This window comes from Vicugna pacos, chromosome 6, assembly GCF_048564905.1.
Source record: "Vicugna pacos chromosome 6, VicPac4, whole genome shotgun sequence".
Lineage (NCBI taxonomy): Eukaryota > Metazoa > Chordata > Mammalia > Artiodactyla > Camelidae > Vicugna > Vicugna pacos.
This window is the reverse complement of record NC_132992.1, coordinates 61957253-61976555: the sequence shown is the minus strand read 5'-3', so window position 1 is coordinate 61976555 and position 19303 is coordinate 61957253.

Here is a 19303-nt window from a genome sequence, read left to right as displayed (position 1 = left end):
GCATTAAGTGGCATTTGTTTAAAAAAAAAAAGTTAAAATAGATCAATCTTCATGTAAAAACACTTTTCATGTACGTTAGGTCCTCGTTGGATGATCTTTACTACTTAATATTTAATATTTACTGCCATGTCATACGTTTCATTGTAAAGAAATACAAACTTTAGAAGGTGAAAAAGAATCAGTCTGTTGGGCTGGGCAAGTCAGAGGGGCAAGCAGTGAATTCACCCAGGTGATAGCAAGAACCCAGAGATTAGCATATTATGTTAATGAGGAATGCTCCCTCCCGCGCCCTTGCAGACTTGTTGCTAAGCAATACCCACTACTGGAGCGTAAAAGGCATGGAAACATAATTCAGTTATGGAAACGAAAAAAGCTCTTACCATTTTCAAAGGAGGTTGCAATAATACATAATTTCAGGCTGAAACCATTCTAGAGCTCACACAAGGGTTGCAGAGCAACAGCAGATTATTCAGATTTATGAAGGGGTGGTATGAGATTAGCAAGAACTTGATGTAAAATCAGGTTAAGCCTCATCACCATCCATCACTCCCCTGGAGCACAACAACCACCATAAGCACAATCACATTACAGGGAACCACACACACACAGGAGATTTATTTCACCAATATAATGCTATTAGATCAAAACTGGGTTTGAAGTTCATTGTTTGTAGATAGGATATTTCATTCACATAAAAGTGTTTCTAAAGTTAACAGGCATTGTCCATGAAAAAAGAACAATATTAAAGACATCAAATATGTTCAGTATTTCAACTTTACATACATAAATGTTTTTCTTTAAAAAAAAAAAAGCAAATATTTTTGGCACAGAAAAATTTACTGGAATTCTAGCTGAGTTAATTTTTAGGATCAGTTTTTAAAAAGGGGGATGTACTTGGTTTGGATGACTAAGTGATTTGAGACTGAGCTGTGGATTCCCTTTAATGTAATTATAATATCATAAGTTATAAATAAGGGTGATGAGTTTATAAAGAGAAATTAGTCCCTGAAGGGGGATGTAGTCATGCAAGGTCTATCTGAAGTGTGTTGAGAGACTATGAGGCATGCCACGGAGACAAAGGGCATTCTCACTTGGTTCTGTCGCTTAGATTTAAACACGGTCTTTTGCTAGATTGCTGAATGTGAGGTTCTCTCTACATGGGAACAATCCGTTTGCAATTTTACACATGCTTTACACATTGCCTGTAATTATCCCTACATGTAACCCTGGCCTTTGTTAGGGTTATTAACTGTTTCAGGTCTCTAGAATACCACTATTCTCAGACAGGGAACGACTGTCTGAACTATTGTAGAAATTTCTGTTGAGTGTCCTAGCTCTGTCAGGGTAATAATAACAGGTGTGCTCTCATACTTCCATCCTCAAGCATCTTTCATTTGTACTGAAAAATGTGACATCGCCATTCATCACAGGGGAGAGTTAGGATTATACACTGCTGGCACCTATAATAAATTTTAAGAGCTCACTTGAAAGACAAATTGAGGAAGAAGAATAGAACAGTCCACACCACACCCATCACCCAGAATAGATAGAAACCTATGAGCTGGGGAAGGGTGAAGGAGAGCTGGGAGAGAAAGCAGAAGTTCACTTTGATGTCTGCCCTCACTCCCTTGAGAGAGTTCTGATGGAAGGAGACACAGGAGGAAAAAAAAAAAAAAACCCTACTCGTTGAGGATCTGAAAGTAGGGGAGTCCTATGTCTCTCCAGGCTCATTGGAGCCTCACCAAAGTCTCTCAAGTCTCAGCGCGAGGACGATTAAAAGGCTGCCACGTTTTTAGGGGAAGAGTGAGACCTCGCTGACCTAGGCGTCTCCTACTGCTTCGGGAAGACGTGGGTATACAGTGGCATCTTTTCCGTTCGCCTGGGAAAGGCACACAAGGGCTAGGAAGAAATGGCATGTCTGAAAATCCGGTGGTCAGGTCCAGGAGGGAGCAGAGCGGTGTACACAACCTCATGGCCAGAGGCTGGGCGAGTCACAGGGGGATTCCAGAGGGACAGAGGCAGGTGACTGCAACCCATGACCAGTGACTGTGCTCTCGGTGGGGCCGGCGAGCACACTGCCCGCTGCAGGACAAAGGCAAGGAATACTTCCCCAGCGGAAGGAGACAGCGGAGACTCTTGCGTGAGCACTTTTCAACTTGGAAGTGTATATACATGGAAATAAGTTACTTTTTTTCCCCAACGACTGCTCCCAACTTTGTGAAGCCAGTTAGCTCTTTTGAAAGGCAGAGCCTTTCAACATTTTCAAAGATTTTTAAAAACATTTTGGTCAAGCAATTTAAAGCCTTAAATTTCACATTTTACTTAAAACTCCCTCTCCACTCTATCCCCCCATACCTAGGCAAAACTTGTCTCAAGAGAGGGGTGGGGTCTGTTTTATTATCCTCCTCACACCCCAGGATTTGGAAGTAGAGGGGATATGTGCTCCAGGTCAGGGCCAGCTCCTTCTCTTCCTTCCTGCCCTCCTCCCTTCCTCATTCCACTCTCCCTCTCCCTCCTCTCCCTCTTTCAAACTTCCTTCCTTTTTTCCTCTTTCCTCCCTTCCCTGTTTTTTCTTCTTCCTTCCCTTCCCTCAGTCTTTCCTTTTCTTCTATTTATCTCCTTTTTCCTTTCCTTACCTTCCTTCCCCCCATCCTTCCTTTCTTTCAATGACTTCTTTATTATTACATTTAACAAAGGTGATCCTATGTCCTGGTTTGCTAGGACAGTCCCGGGTTATGCCTGCTGTCTTCATGTAAAAGTGCCCACCCACTTTACTATCAAAGGTGTGTAAGTTTGGATGACTAACTACAGAGTCATACTAAGTTATATATACGTAAAGAAGAGTGAAAAAAGACATAAATGCATGACTCACTGAATAATCCTGAAATAACAATTGTGTAGCTCCCACACAAGTCAGGAAATATAACACTGCCACTTTTGGGGAAGCTTTCTTTAATTTTCCAAATCACTACAAAAGGTAACCACCATCCTTAGGTCCAACACTATAATTTTGTTACACTTGTTTTAAAGTTTTTATAGATCTGTTCTTTTATGAGATGCATTAATGTTGTTCAGTACAGTTAAAGGCATCCATTTTCACTGTGGTGTAATATTCCATTTGACTATACTCCTGTTTTTTTTATGTATTCTAGTTAAGGCAGTCAGGTAGTTTCTGGTTTTAGGCCCCTTATGACCAAAGATGCTGCTGTGAATATTTGAATACATGTCTCTTAGTACAGAGATGCTGTTGGGTAAATATCTAAGAGAGGAATTGTTCAGATTTAAGGTATGAACATACTTAGTAGCTAATGTTTAAGTTTCCCAAAGTGATTGCTAGTATATAATAATATAGCTGATTTTTTGTACATATTTGCAAACATTTTTTGTTTTTATTTAATTCTCCAAACAACCCTTTGAGATATAGTTATAAATATGGATAGATAGAGATAATTTACAGAAATGTTATATACCGTGCTGTAGATCATACAACTAGCAGGTGGTAGAGCAACCTAGGTGTTAAGCTAAGTAATCTGACTACAGCCACCATGCTTAAACATTAGGCTTTCCTTCCTCTCATATGTGGAAATAACTTCTAGCTGCCACTCCACCACCCATTCTCCTTGTCTTCCTAATCAGCAGAATCGCAGTATCCTCCAGAAAGCTAAGCCTGTATTTCCTCGTCTCCCATGCAGCTAGGGGTGTTCAATGAGATGTAAGCAAAAGTTTTGAGGTGAAGATTCCAGGAAGGGCACTGAAAAGGGCTTTTGCTAGTTAGGAGTAGCATCCTTTTGTTATTTTTTGTTGCCTTTTCCTTGATTTTCAAAACTTGGACATGATTGCTGGAGTTTCAGCAGCCATTTTAGACCATGAGAAACCCGAGGATGGATTTCTGCATCTCTTCTTTCAGTTCTATCAATTTTTATTTCATGTATTTTTGAAGCTGTTATGCAATGTATAGTCACGTGGGATTGTTATAACCTCTTGGTTAATTATCCCCTTTATTATTGTGGAATGAACCTTTACACTTCGTATTTTAGTTTCCTAGGACTGCAGTAACAAATTGCCACAAAATAGGTGGCCTTAAATAACAGATGTATTTTCCTGTAGTTCTAGAGGGTAGAAATCAGAAACTAAGGTGTCAGCAGAACCACACTCCCTTCAAAAGCCCTAGAGAAGAATTTTCCCATGCCCCTTATATCTTCTGGTGGTTGCCAGCAATATTTGGTGTTTTTTGGCTTGTGGCAGCATAAATCCAATCTCTGCCTGCATCTCTGAATGGCCATTTTCCCTGTAAGTCTCTGTGTCCATATGCCCTTCTTCTTAGAGGGACCAGTCATATTGGATTTAGAGTTCATCTTAAGTTGACTAAGTCTGCAAAGACCCTATTTCCAAATATGTCATATTTACAGATTCCAAAGTAAATTGTTTCATTAAAATTTTTTAAGGGTAGCATAACAAGATAGTATTATTTTTCCCTTACATAAAAAGTCAGAAGCAAGCAGCTCGGGGCAGAAGTGGCAACTCCATGGCCATCAGGGTCCCAGGCTCCTTTTATCTGCTGTATCACCCTTGGTATATGCCATCCATCCTCAGGGTCAACACATCATCATGAAACAGCTCAAGCAGCTCTAGCCTTCTTGCGCCTATTGCAGGTAAACCACCCTCACTTTAAAGAACTTTCAAAGAAACACCACCCAGTGACTTCCACTTACTGCTTTCAGGCATCTCTGCAAGGGGGTTTTAGCCATCTCTCCCTACAAACTAAAAATACAGTTTTTGAAACAAAGTATATTGCTGCCCTGATAGTGCAGGGACCTGTTAGATAGGAAGACATTGAAGATGGATAGAGAATAAGCAACTACTAAGCTTTACCATTCAAGTATCACTGTTCATAATGACATACTTATGTGACCACTTAATGCCTATTTTCCCCTTCAAGGGTAGAGCTAAAAGAAGGCAGGGATTGTGATCATTTTTTTATCCCCCTCCATCATAGGAGAGTCTTAATAAATATTTGTTAAATGAGTTGCTTATCTATTATATAATGTTGGATTGTCCTCAGTGTGGTCTCCCCGTATATGTTCTTGTAATTTGATCATATAAAGCCACTCTTTGGTTGGTTCTCCAAAATACACATCTTGGCCCACACGTGATTTAGCCAATGTAGATATACATTCTTTTTCCTTTTAATAAAATGCTATGGCAGGAAATTTATGTGAAGGCATTTCATAGCTCAACAGATACGCCTTCAAGTTTTTCAGTGTCTGTTAAGTACCTGACCCACCCTCAGCTGCTTTGGCAATCTTAGTCTGTTTCACATTAATATTCACACTGGGTTTCAAGAAAGACATTTTGCTAAGTTTAGAAGCTGCAATAATTCATGAGCTAAAAAAAATTTTTTAATTAAGCACCAAACTTTGTGGGCCCAATTCATTTACCCTTGGCAGAACGCCGCTTCCAGCAGAACAGCTTATATAGCTGATTAGAAAAGCTGTAAGGGTTCCTGGGACAGAAGATGAGTCCAAGAAAGAAAACATCCCAACACTGGTCAGATGATCTAACTGTAAAAGACTCAGTTGTGTGATAATAGATGTTCCTCCCTCCAAAATGCAATTTTAAAAGCCAGATGGAAAAATGACATGTCAAGTATATTCTGCAATTTAACAAATTTCAGGTCCAGTTGAAGAGCATGTGAGTAGGGCTAGGCATAGAACACTAATTAAGGATTTTTTCAGAAGTACAGAATCATAACATCATATGCACAGCCTGCTTCTAGGGACTATACAGCTCAAGTGGCCAATATGTCAATATTGTTCTGCCCCACAACAATTTTATTGCTTTAATTTATGAAAATAGTGTACTAACGAAAGAGATCATGACGGTCACCAGCCAAATAGGAAGAGGCTGACAAATGAAATGGCGTTGTTTTCCCCAACATGTAATTGGTGACCCTGACAGAGTCACTTATATCTTCCTTATCTTAAAATTCTCATGTCATCTTGGACAACAAAGAGAACCAACCATTACCAACCAGCCAGTCCGAAACGGGAATTTTGATGAAAATAAACAAACAAAATGGAATAAAATTTTAAAAAATTAAACCTCCCCCAAAGAAACTCCCATTTGGTTAGTACTGATGGTGCACTCTGGGCACTGGGCACTGTGATGAGTGCCGGGACTGCAATGGTGGGTAAAACATACATGACTCCTGTCCTCAGGAGTTTACGTCTGTAGAGGACCAGACCCCCAGAGAAGGAAAAGCAAGCCCAGGACTACCTGGTTTGCAGCCCAAACCTTCGGCACAGCATGTTTAAACGAAAAAAATAAAAAAAATAAAAACAACCAAAAAACCTTCTAATAATTGCCCATGAAAGCTGCTTCCCTATTGCCCTGAAAGGATGGATTTCAAAGCTAATATTTCATTCATTAAAAAGAGCCTAAGACTTCTCAGCATAACTGCATGCGTGAAGACCCAAAGGCTCATTCTTACTAGGCTATGTCAGAAGGATGCTACGAAGTCCAATTAATGACGCCATTTTGGAGGTACATGTGCTTTGGTCACATAGCTTCACGAGGATGAGCTGAATAAGTAAAGCAAACCAACAGGATCTCAGGCTGAGCTGGCATGCTGGGAGCAGGCACTAGGAAACCTCACAGAGATGCTATGGACAGAGAATTATTTTGTTTGTTGCATGTGGGGATTTCTAATGTTGTCTAACTTGGGTTTTTTTTTTTTGTTGTTGACAGAAGCTGATATATTTTATTACTTTATTAAAGCCATAAAAAACTTTGTATGCTCCATAGGTGCTTTAGTCAGTCACGCAGACCCCAGGTGGTTCTATAAAGAGGACTTTATGAACTCTGCCTGTCTCCCAGGGTTTTATTTTTGGAGGAGGTTGTCCAATCCCACCCCACAGGCCAGGATAAACCATAGCATCCATCACCCACACAGTTAACACCACAGAAGACTGGAGCACTGCTGCTTTTTATTTTTAGATGAACCAGTGGATGGCAAGTCATGTCCAATGCTGAACAACCCAGTACTGCAATGTAGGTTGCCTGGGCGCAGGTTTGAAGTTATACCAGTATGGGGGGAAATAATAAATTCTAGCCTAAACGAAGGGCAGGCATAAAATGACTTCCTGCCTTTTAATCAGGATGGAAAGAAGCTAAACACAGTACTTTTTAAAAAGATACCTTTCTCTCATAAAACTAGAAGACTGTACAGAAACACTTGGCTTGTTGCTCCAGTTTTCAGAATTCACCACACAGAAAAGAATTTACAGTTTGAACAGGCGTGCTCCTCTTAGTTTTCAAGGACATCCTTCTCATCCATGCAAAACTGCAGCCTGGAGTATTTTAAACACCACTTTTATGAATAGGGTTGGCTGAAGGCACAGAAGGCCCTTTCCTTGACAAGAGTAGACTTGTTTCACAATGAGCTGATATATTTTCTGAGTCCCTCCAGCTAATGCAGTCCTTCCCTTCAGTAAATATTTCGGTCTGCATTCCCAAATTCTCTGAAAAAGCCCATCAGGCTAGCAGACTTTAAGATTCAGGTCTGTTATTTCTCTTGTATTTACTAGACGATCTTCTCATTCTCACATTTCTTTTCTCAATCATCAGAATCGCAGCTTCTGAGATTTATGGGCTAGCTTTAATGACGTCATTTCAAAATCATTGTTATGGAACAAAGACCATCCACTTCTCCACAGACATACGTACAGGAAAAAAAAAATTCTGGTATCATTAGGGACACTGCTTTACCATGAAGCCAAGAAAAACACCTGGAGTGGCTATTGTTATTTAAAATTACAAGAACTTTTAATTCACAGTGATATCATTAGAAAACATGTAACATGCCAGTGAAACCCAGGATGTGTAATGGAAAAAACCTGTCTTTTATCCCCTCTGATCATTGCCTTTATGTTTGGTACTTATATTTAGAAAGAAAGGTTTACAGCAACCTGAGTGGAGCTTAATTATTAAACTTGCAAAATATATAATACAATTGAAAACAACGTCGAGGAAATATTTTTTTTCCTGACAAATTCTAACCACTGGAGTATCTTACTGGTAAAATTAATGACCATGATTTGCATAATCCACACCACATTTAAGTATCTCTCTAGGCAAAAGTAAGTCATGGATACAGAATCCAGGTTAAGAGATGGTGCTCTGTTTTAAATTGATTCACAGTTTGACAGAGCAAAATAATCCTTTTCAAGAAAACAAAATTTTCAAAGCTCCTTTGTGATGAAGGGACTCATGCAAGTGAAGAAGGAAAGATTAGGGTAGGACTAGGGACAGTGAGGGTAGGTATGGCTTGTAATTAGGACAGGGAGACAGATGAGTCACCCAGACTTATTAAACAAAAGAACTGGACTTTTTATTGAAATTTTTATTGGAATAATTGCGGAGTCACACATAGTTGTAGGAAGTAATACAGAGAGATTCCTGTACGCTTTCTGAGTTTTCTCAGCATTTTGCAAAACTATAGTATAATATCACAACCAGAATGACACCAGTTATAACACTATAGTTAATTCTATAACACTACATAACTATAAGTATGGTATAATATCACAACCAGGATAATGAAACATTGATTTTATTCAGATTTCCCCATTTTTCTCAGTACTTGTCGGGGAGGTGCAGTAGTGTGGGTGTGGTCACATACAATTGTATCACCTTTGTAGGTTCCTGTATCCACTACATGTAAAAATACTGAACAGTTCCCACACCACAAAATCCCACATATTGCCCTTTTATGACCACACCCATCTCCCTCCTGTTTACCCTTCATCCATAAACCCTATCAACTGCTAATCTTTCCTCTATTTCTAAAATGCTGCCATTTTAAAGTGCTATATTAAGGGAATCATACAGTATGTACCTTTCAAAGATACTGTTTTTTTCCCCAGCTCAACAGGAATACCCTGGAAAGTCATCAAGCTGTTGCACGTTCCTTTAGTAGTTAAGTAGTAGTCCTTCCTTTTGATATACTGCAGCTGTTTCACATGTTGAAGGGCATCTGGGCTAATTCATGGTTTAGGCTACTACAAATAAAACCACTATGAACATTCTTATACAGTTCGTGTATGCATGTGTGTAAACATAAAATTTCATTTATTTGGATTAAATGCCCAAGAATGTAATTGCTAGGTCATACGATACTTGCATGTTTAGTTTTATAAGAGAATTGAATTTTTTTTACTGAAGTACAGTTGATTTACAATATTATATTAGTTTCAGGTATATAGCACAGTGATTCAGTACTTTTATAGACTGTACTTCATTAAAGATTGTTACAAGATAATGGATATAATTCCCTGTGCTGTGCAATACATCCTTGTTACTTACTTTGTATATAGTAGTTTGTATCTCTTAATCCATATACCTATCTTGCCCTTCCTCGCTTCCATCTATCCACTGGTAACCACTAGTTTGGTTTCCATATCTGTGAGTCTGTTTCTGTTCCACTATATACATTCATTTGTTTTATTTTTTAGCTTTCATACAAAAGTGATACCATACAGTGTTTGTCTTTGTCTGACTTATTTCACGGAGCATAATATTCTCCAGGTGCATCTACGTTGCTGCAAATGGCAGAATTTCATTCTTTTTTATGGTTGAGTAGTAGTCCACTGTGTGTACACACACCCCACAACTTCTTTGTGCATTTCTCTGTGGATGAACACTTGTCCCCATATTTTAGCTATTGTATATAGTGCTGCTATGAATATTGGGTGAGTGTATCTTTTTGAATTAGTGTTTAAGTGTTTTCAATTTTTCAATGAATACATACCCCAGAGGGAATTACTGGGTCATAAAGTAGTTCTATTTTTAGTTTCTTGAGAAACCTCCATACTGTTTTCCATAGTGACTGCACCAACATTCCCTCTTCTCCACATCCTCACCAACATTTGTAAACTTTTTGGTGATAGCCGTTCTGACAGGTGTTATATCTCATTGCTGGGTTGATTTGCATTTCTCTAATAATTAGTGATGTTGATCATCTTCTCATGTGCCTATCAGCCATCTGTATGTCTTCTTTGGAAAAAATATCTTCACAGGCTTTCTGCCCATTTATAAAACAAGTTGTTCACTGTTTTTTATGTTGAGTTGTATGAGTTCTTTATATAATTTGAGTATTAAACCCACATAAGGCATATCATTTATAAATATTTTCTAATTGTCTGTAAGTTTTCTTTTGGTTTTGCCTGTGGTATCTTTTGCTAGGCAAAAGCTTTTAAGTTTAATTAGGTCCCATTTGTTATTTTGGCTTTTATTTCTTTTGCCTAAGGAGACAGATCCAAAACAATTTTGCTACAATGTATGTCAAAGAATGTTCTGATTGTGTTCTTTTCTAGGAGTTTTATGGTTTCAGGGAATTTATTCCATTTTGATTTTATTTTTGTATGGTGTGAGGAGATACTCTAATCTCATTCTTTTACATGTAGCTGTCCAGTTTTCCCAGCATTATTTATTGAAGAGACAGTCTATTTTCCTTTGTGTATTCTTGCCTCCCTTGTCATAGATTAATTGATCATTATAGTGTGGGTTTATTTCTGGGCTTTCTATTCTGTTCCATTGATCTGTGTGTCTGTTTCTATGCAAGTATCATGTTGTTTTGATGACTGTAGCTTTGTAATATAGTCTGAAGTCTGGAAGAGTGATACTTCCAGCTTTGTTCTTTTTTCTTCAAGATTCCTTTGTCAATTTAGGGTGTTTTGTGGTTCTATATAAATTTTAGGATAATTTGTTCTAGTTCTGGGAAGAACGCCATGAGTATTTTGATACAGATTGCATAGAATCTGTAGGTTGCTTTGGTTAGTTTATTAATATTAACAGTCCTAATTCTTCTAATACAAAAGCACAGGATCTTTCTATTTCTTTATATAATATTCAAATTCCTTCATCAATGCTTTATAGTTTTCAGAATATAGATCTTTCACTTCCTTGGTTAAGTTCCTAGGTATTTTATTCTTTTGGATGTGATTTTAAAATTATTATTATTATTTTTTTTTACTTTCTGATAGTTCAGTATTAGTGTGTGAAATAGCAACAGATTTCTGTATATTAATCTTATATACTGAAACTTTACTATTAGTACTAATAGTTTTTTGGTAAAGACTTTAGGGTTTTGTTTTGTTTTGTTTCTGCAGAGAAATCAGCTGATAGCCTTATGGGATTTCCTTGCATATGAATATTCCTTTGTTGCCTTTAGAATTCTCTTATTATCTTTAACTTTTGTCATTTTAGTTATATGTCTTGGTGTGGGTTTGTTTGGGTTCACCTTATTTGAGACATTCTGCTTCTTGTGCATGGATATCTGTTTTCTTTTTAAGGTTTAGAAAATTTTCAGACATAATTTCCCCAAGTACATATTTTGACCTCCTCTCTTCTTCTCCTCTTGGGACCCCTATAATGTAAATGTTGGTGTGTTTACTGTTATCCCAAAGATCTCAGACTGTTTTCATCTTTAATTTTTTTTTCTTTCATCTGTTCTGACTGGGTGATTTTCATTATTTTTCCAGATCACTTACGCATTCTTTTGCATTAATTAGTCTGCTTAGTCATTCCTTCTAGTATGCTTTTATTTCAGTTATTGAATTAATTTTGATTTGGATCTTTTAAAATATTTTCTAGTTCCTTGTTAAAATTTTCACTATGTTCATTTATTCTTTTTCCTAATTCAGTTAACATTTTTATTACTAATGCTTTCACTTATTTATTTGGTAAAATTTTTATTTCTGTTTCATTATTTATTTTGGTGGAGTTTTCTCTTGCTCTTTCAATTGAGAGCAGTTCCTCTGCTTTTTCACTTTGCTTAACTTTTTCTGCCTCTATGAATTTAGGTGAAACATTTACCTATTGTGGTTTTGAAAGGGTTTCTTACATGGGAGCATCCCTATACAGACTGTGTGTGTCCAATGCCTTTGATGGGAGAGCTGGATTTGATATGGATGCAAGTCACTCTTTCCTCAGGGTATGCTGCAGCTATAACTTTGGTAGGGAATGAGACTGGATATCAAGGGGCTCGAGCTGAAGCTAGGTGAGAGATGAGACTTCTTCTCTGTTCTGTGGCCATCACCACCTTATCAAGAATGGGTGATCCCAAGTCATTGGAGCAGAAGCCCTGAGTGTTGGGCCCAAGCTGGCTCTGTTCCCTTTGTGTTTCCCCCTGTCCCTGTACCAGAAGTCTTGTCCCAGAGTGTGGAGGGGCGGGGAATTGCTGAATCAGGGAGAGCCTGTGTGGGCTCTGCTCTTGTCAGCTGCAAACAGGTCTGAGCTTTCTTCAATGCACTGCTTTTTCTGTTGTCTGCTGTTATTTCCCTTATTCTATTCAGGTGCAAGATGCCTTTGTCCCTCACAGCTAATCACACTCTTGCCCTGTTGTGGAGCCCATCACAGGGCAGGGAAGACCGCCATGGACTCTCGGCATATATCAAGATGAAAACTGTGCTGGAGCAGCTGCCTTCAGAGATCTATGCTGCTTCAGATGCACTTCTTGAGTAACTGCCAACAATGGCCGCCACCACTCCAACCCAGGTTCTGCCCTGGGACTGGGTCACCTCTGTGTCCCACAGCTGTCTTTTCTTCTGTTGTGGACACCCCAGATCCAGTGCCTTGCTGTGACATGGAGTGAGAAGGGCCAGAGCATTTGCTTAGCTTGGGCTAGGACACCTGCTAAGGTGGTTGTGGGAAACTAGAGCAGTCCTTTCTCCATCGTGCCTCAGGGCAAGTCAGCACACTCACACTCCTCATGAGCAGAGTCCATGCTTTCCCTTGTTCATCCCAGTGATCCTCCAAGAATCCAAAGGGCTTATCTTACCCATGTAGTAGCTCAGGACTGGAGCACACAATCTGCAGATCTCTCTAGTTTTGTGTCCACTTGTGTCTTCTCCCTTTACCTCAGTCCCCTCCCAGGGGCACAGGTCCCAGCCCAGTTGCTTTTCTTCCCTTACTTCTTGATTATGTATATATCTTTCTTACAGCTTTGGTCGTATAAAAGTCCTTCTGCGAGTTCCCAGTTCGTTTTCAGTGAGAATTGTTCCACATATATATGTACTTTTGATGTGTTTGTAGGAGAAATTGAGCTCCACATCCTCTGACTCCACCATCTTGATTGATCTCTCTCCTATGCAGTATGTATTAATTAAAGTCTGCCTTTCATCTTGTATTCTCATACCTTCATCTGATGGTATTTTTTATTTGAGTGAACTATGAAGTTTATATCAATGATGTATATACTTCTTTCAGTGGGGTTGCTAGTTTTCATTTTACTTCATAACTGATGATTTTTTCTGGCTTCCTCATCTTGAGAACCTTATGAAAATTTGATTCTTTTCAGTCATCATTTCCCTTTGGTTTAGCCCCAGGACCTCCTTATCATTCCTGAAACCAGCTACATGTGCTCTTGTCTTGGCCTTTTTGCTGCTTCCTCTGCCATGAAAGCCAGAATTGGATTTTTAATTTACACTAAGAGCACTATGTTTTTCTTTTTTCTTTAATTTTTTATTGTAGTAAAAACACTTGAGATCTACCCTTTTAACAAATTTTTAAGTGTACAATACATTATTATCTTTATACACTATGTTGTACAGCAGATCTCTAGAGTTTATTCATTGTGCACAACTGAAATTTTATAACAACTGGAAAACAACTCCCATTTTCCCCTACTGCCCACCCTTGGCAACTCCCATCCTACTCTCTGATTCTGTGACTTTGACTGGTTAAAATACCTTAGGTAGGTGGAATCATTCAGTATTTGTCTTTCTGTGTCTAGCTTGTTTCACTTAGAATAATGTCCTCCAGGTTCTTACATTATTGTCACATGTGGTAGCACTTTCTCCTTTTTAAAGGCTGGGTAATATTCCATTGTACATATAAACCACATTCATCCATTTATCCATCAGTAGACATTTAAATTGTATCATATCTTGGTTATTGTGAAAATGCTGTGTGTAATATGTTAGTTTAGATATTCCTTCAAGATCTTGAACTCGGTTCTTCTGGATATATATTCAGAAGTGGGATTTCTGGGTCATTCTGTCTTTTATTCTTTTGAAGAAACTTGATACTGTACTTTATAGTAACTGCACTATTATATATTCCCATGAACAATGCACAAGGCTTCCCCTTTCTCCATATCCTTGGCAACACTTATTGTCTTAAAAAATTTTTTATAATAGCCATACAAACAGGTGTAAGATGGTATTTTATGGCTTTGATTTGTATTATCCTGATGGTTAGTGATATTGAGCATCATGTTTTATACTTGGCAATTTGTATGTCTTCTTTGGAGAAATGTATACTCAAGTTTTTTGTCCATTTTTAATTGGGTTATTTTGGGGTTTTTGCTATTGAGCTATAGGAGTTCTTTATGTATTTTGGATATTAATTCCTTATCATATATAGGGTTTTCAAATATTTCCTTCTAGCACAAGGGTTGCCTTTTCATTTCGTTGATTATTTCCTTTGCTGTGTGCAGCTTTTAAGTTTGAAATAATTTCACTTGTTTATTCTTAATTTCATTGCCTGTACTTTTGGTGTCACATCCAAAAATCATTGCTAAGCGAAATGTCAAAAAAACTTCCCCTATATTTTCTCCTAGGAGTTTTACAATTTCAAGTCTTTAAGTGTTTAATCCATTTAGAGTTTATTTTTGTGTATCATGTAAGATTAGGGTCCAATTTTGTTCTTTTGTATGTGAATATCTATTTCCCCCAATGCCATTTTTGTAGAGACTCTTCCCCCTGTGTTCTTGGCACTTTGAGAAAATCAGCTGGTCAGATGTGGGTGGATTTATTCCTGTGCTCTCCACTGTATTCCATTGGTCTCTATGTCTTTGTTTATGCCAGTATCATACTGTTTTAATTGCTGTACTTTATAATATATTTTGAAGTTACGACTTCACATGCCTCCAGCTTTGTTCTTTCTCATGGACACTTTGGCTATTCAGAGTCCTTTGTGGTTCCATATGAATTTTAGGACTTTTTCCTATTTCTATAAAAAAATACCATTGGGATTTTGATGAGGATGGTGTTGAATCTGTAAATCACTTTGGATATTTTGGCTATTTAACAATATTAAGTCTTCAAATCTGTGAAAATGAAATGGCTTTCCATTTATTTGCATCTTCTTTCATTTCTTTCATCAGTGTGTTGCTCAGTGTACAAGTTTTTCACCTCTTTAATTATATTTATTCTCATTTTATTCTTTTTGATGCTATTTAAAGGGGATTTTTTTCTTAATTTCCTTTTCAGATAGTTAATTGTTAATGTATAGAAATAAAAATGAATTTTGTAAGTAATTTTAATATCTTGAATCTTACAGCTTAACTAAATTTGTTGATTATTTTTGTGGAATCTTTAGATCATGTAATCTGCAAACTGATCATTTTACTTCCAGCTGAAATCAACTCAATATTTTTGAAAGTCCATACCGTATTGTATTAGACAAATGAAGACAGACAGACTTTAGGAGTGTTGGTTGAAAATAAATTGGAGACATAGTTATCTAGGCCTAGGAAGTAGCTAAACTATTTGGTAATAGAATAGTAAGATAAACAAAATTGTGTTCTGCTTGTCTTCATTGAAGACCTAAAATTTGGGTTTCCATTCAACCTAAAATTGATAGAAAGCCTGGAGATGAAATACAACTAAAGGTTTGAACTTTTTATGTAATCTTAGAGAGATAATATTCCCCTGTATATTATATTAGTAAGTTATAGAATAAAATCAGTCTCTTGATCCAAATTCTTAGTATTCTATTAGTAACTACATAACTACCCACATGGCCATGTCATACAGTTATTAATTTAACATATAATACAGAATTGACTGAAAATTTGCAAAAATATTTTATACTAATTAATATAAAATATTACTAGAGAGAAATGAAATCTAAATTCATTTTAGACACATGCTTAATATGTTAAATCCAAGATTTACATTAAAACATGAATGCATTCAAATCTTTATATTCTAATGTCAGTGAGTTCTATATTTCTTTTTTCCTATGTAAGTTTCAGGTGTACAACACTATAGTTACATCTGTATACACTACATGGTGATCAAATCCTAAAGTCTAGTTACCATCTGTCACCATACTGTTGATCCCCTTCAGCATTTTGACTTACCCCCAGCCACCTTCCTATCTGTAAACTGCTGATCTGTTCTCTGTATCTATGAGTTTGTTTTTGTTTTTAGATTCTACTTATGAGGAAAATCATATACTTGTCTTTTTCCTTCTGATTTATTTCACATAACTCTCCCAAGATCAATCCATGTTACCACAAATTACAAGATTTCCCTTTTTTATGGCTGACTAGCATTCCTTTGTGTATATATACCACATCTTTATCCATCAGTGGAAAATTAGGCTGTTTCTGTATCTTGGTTATTGTATATAATGCTACAATGAATATTGTTAATTAATGTTTTTGTATTCATTGGATAAATACCTAGAAGTTGAATAGTTGAATAGCATATGATAATTCTGTTCTTAATTTTTTTTGAGGAATCTCCATGCTGTTTTTCATAGTGGCTACACCATTTTACATTCCCACCAACAGTGTATGAGGGTTCCCTATTCTCTACATTCTCTACTTGTTACTACTTGTCTTTTTGATAATAGCCATTCTCGCTGGTATGAGGTGATATCTTACTGTGGTTTTGATTTATATTTCCCTAATAATTAGTGATATGTAACATCTTTCCATGTGCTGTTTGGTCATCAATGTATCTTTGAGAAAATGTCTATTTAGATCTTGTGCCAATTTTTTAATCATGTTGTTTGCCTTTTTGTTGAGTTGTAAGAGTTCTTTATATATTTTGGATATTAATCCCTTATCAAATATATGATTTGCAAATAGCTTCTCCCATTCAGTAGGTGGCCTTTTCATTTTTATTATAGTCTTCTTCACTGTGAAAAAGCTTTTTAGTTTGATGTAGTTCCACTTGTTTATTTTTGCTTTTGTTTCCCTTTCCTTTGGAGTCAGATCCACAAAAATAATGCTAAGATTGGTATCAATGAGGTCACTGCCTGTTTTCTTCTAGGAATTTTGTTGTTTCATGTCTTATATTCAAGTATTTAATCCGTTTTAAGTTGATTTTTGTGTATGGTGTAAGAGTATGGTCTTGCTTCATTCTTTTGCATGTGGCTGTCCCGTTTCCCCAACACCATTCATTGAAGAGACTGCCTTTCTCCTCTGTATGTTCTTGGCTCCTTTGTCATAAATTAGCTGATTTATTTCTGGGCTTTCAATTCTGTTCCATTAATCTATGGACCTGTTTTTGTACCAGTATGACATTGTTTCAATTACTATAACTTTGTAATATAGATTAAAATCAGGGAGCATGATACTTTCAGCTTTGTTCTTTTTCATGGGTTTTTCAGTTATTTTGGATCTTTTGTGGTTCCATACAAGCTTTACAATTATTTGCTCTAGTTCTGTGAAATATGCCATGGAATTTTGATAGGGATTGTGTTGAATCTGTAGATTGCTTTGGCTAGTATGGATATTTTAACAATAGAAATTCTAATCCATGAGCACAAAGTATCATTCTATTTATTTCTGTCTTCCTCAATTTCTTTCATTAGTGTCTTCTCATTTTTAGTGTATAGGTCTTTCATTTCCCTTGGTTAAATTTATTTATAGATATTTTATTATTTTTGTTGCAATTATAAATTGTATTGGTTTCATCATTTTTTCCATTAGTTTATTATTTACGTATAGAAATGCCACAGATTTCTAGATACTGATTTTTCATCCTGTGACTTACTAAATTCATTTGTTACTTCAAACAATTTTTTTTGTTGGAGTCTTTAGATTTTTCTCTGTAATGTCAATGACATTTGCAATGTCATATTCCTTTCTGATTTAGATGCCTTTTATTTATTTTTTCTTGCCTAATTGCTGTGTCTAGGACTTTCAGTGCTATGTTGAATAAAGGTGGCAAGAATGGGCATCTTTGACTTGCTCCTGATCTTAGAAGAAAAGCTTTCAGCTTTTTATCATTGAATATGATGTTAGCTGTGGGTTTTTCATATATGGACTTTATTATGTTGAGGTACATTCCCTCTGTACCCACTTAGTTGAGAATTTTTATCATAAATGGATGTTGTCAAATGCTTTTTCTGCATCTATTGAGATAATCATATGATTTTTATCCTTCATTTTGTTAAGATGTTGTAGCATATTGATTGATGTGTGGATATTGAACCACCTTTTCATCCCTGGAATAAATCCCACTTGATTGTGGTGTATGATCCTTATAATTGAATTCAGTTTGCTAATATTTTGTTGAAGATTTTTACATCTGTGGTCTTTGGAAGTGTTCACTCCTCTTCCATTTTTTGAAAGGGTTTGAGAATGATAGATATTAAATCTTCTTTAAGTGTTTGAAAGAACTCATCATTGAAGCAGTATGGTCTTGGAATTTATTTGTTGGGGGATTCTTCATTAATGATTCAATCTCCTTACTAGTAATTGGTCTTTTCAGGTTTTCTATATTCTTTGATTTCTTGTATTTCTGTAGTATCAGTTGTAATGTCTCCTCTTCCATTTCTGATTTTATTTATTTGAGCCCTCTTTTTTTTCTTTGTTAGTCTAGCCAAAGGCTTCTCAAGTTTTACATTTCTTAAACAATTTTTCTTTGACATATTATACTAACTCACCTTTCATTGGTATAGGATAACTGAGTAATGGGTTAAAGAGAATAGATTCAGCTTATCTATTTGGTGCTCTGACACAGTCATCTATTTAGCACCAAAATATGAAAAACTTGAACATGCTTCTACCTTATTTCTGAGGGAGTTCTGCCCCAAGGACTTAAAGTACTAAAAAATTCCACTTCTTCCTGCCCTTGCTAGCAGGCTCAAGAATCCTAGCTCTACCTCAATTAAATTAAATTAAATAAGGCTATCACTCATGCCAGCATTCTTTGCCACACATCACTTATAATACCACTGCCACCCTACTGGACCACTGACTCCCTAGGCTCAGTCCCACATTCTCAGCTCCATTTTCCCACATTCCCTTTCGCTAAACCACTTCACCAAGGTGTTACCATTGTCTTGCCCACACTCTCTGCTTCAACCCTTTGAAAATTTGGCTCCTGTGAGAACTGGGGAGAGTGAGTGTGGGTGGATGCGGTGACCAAGTTGTCATCAGTGGGTAATATAGCATAAACAAAAATCAATGGTCTTAAACCTGAACAGGTCTAGATTCAAATTATGCTATGTCTTGCTTTACTATCTGTCTAACTTGGACAAGTTATTCATATATTCTTCG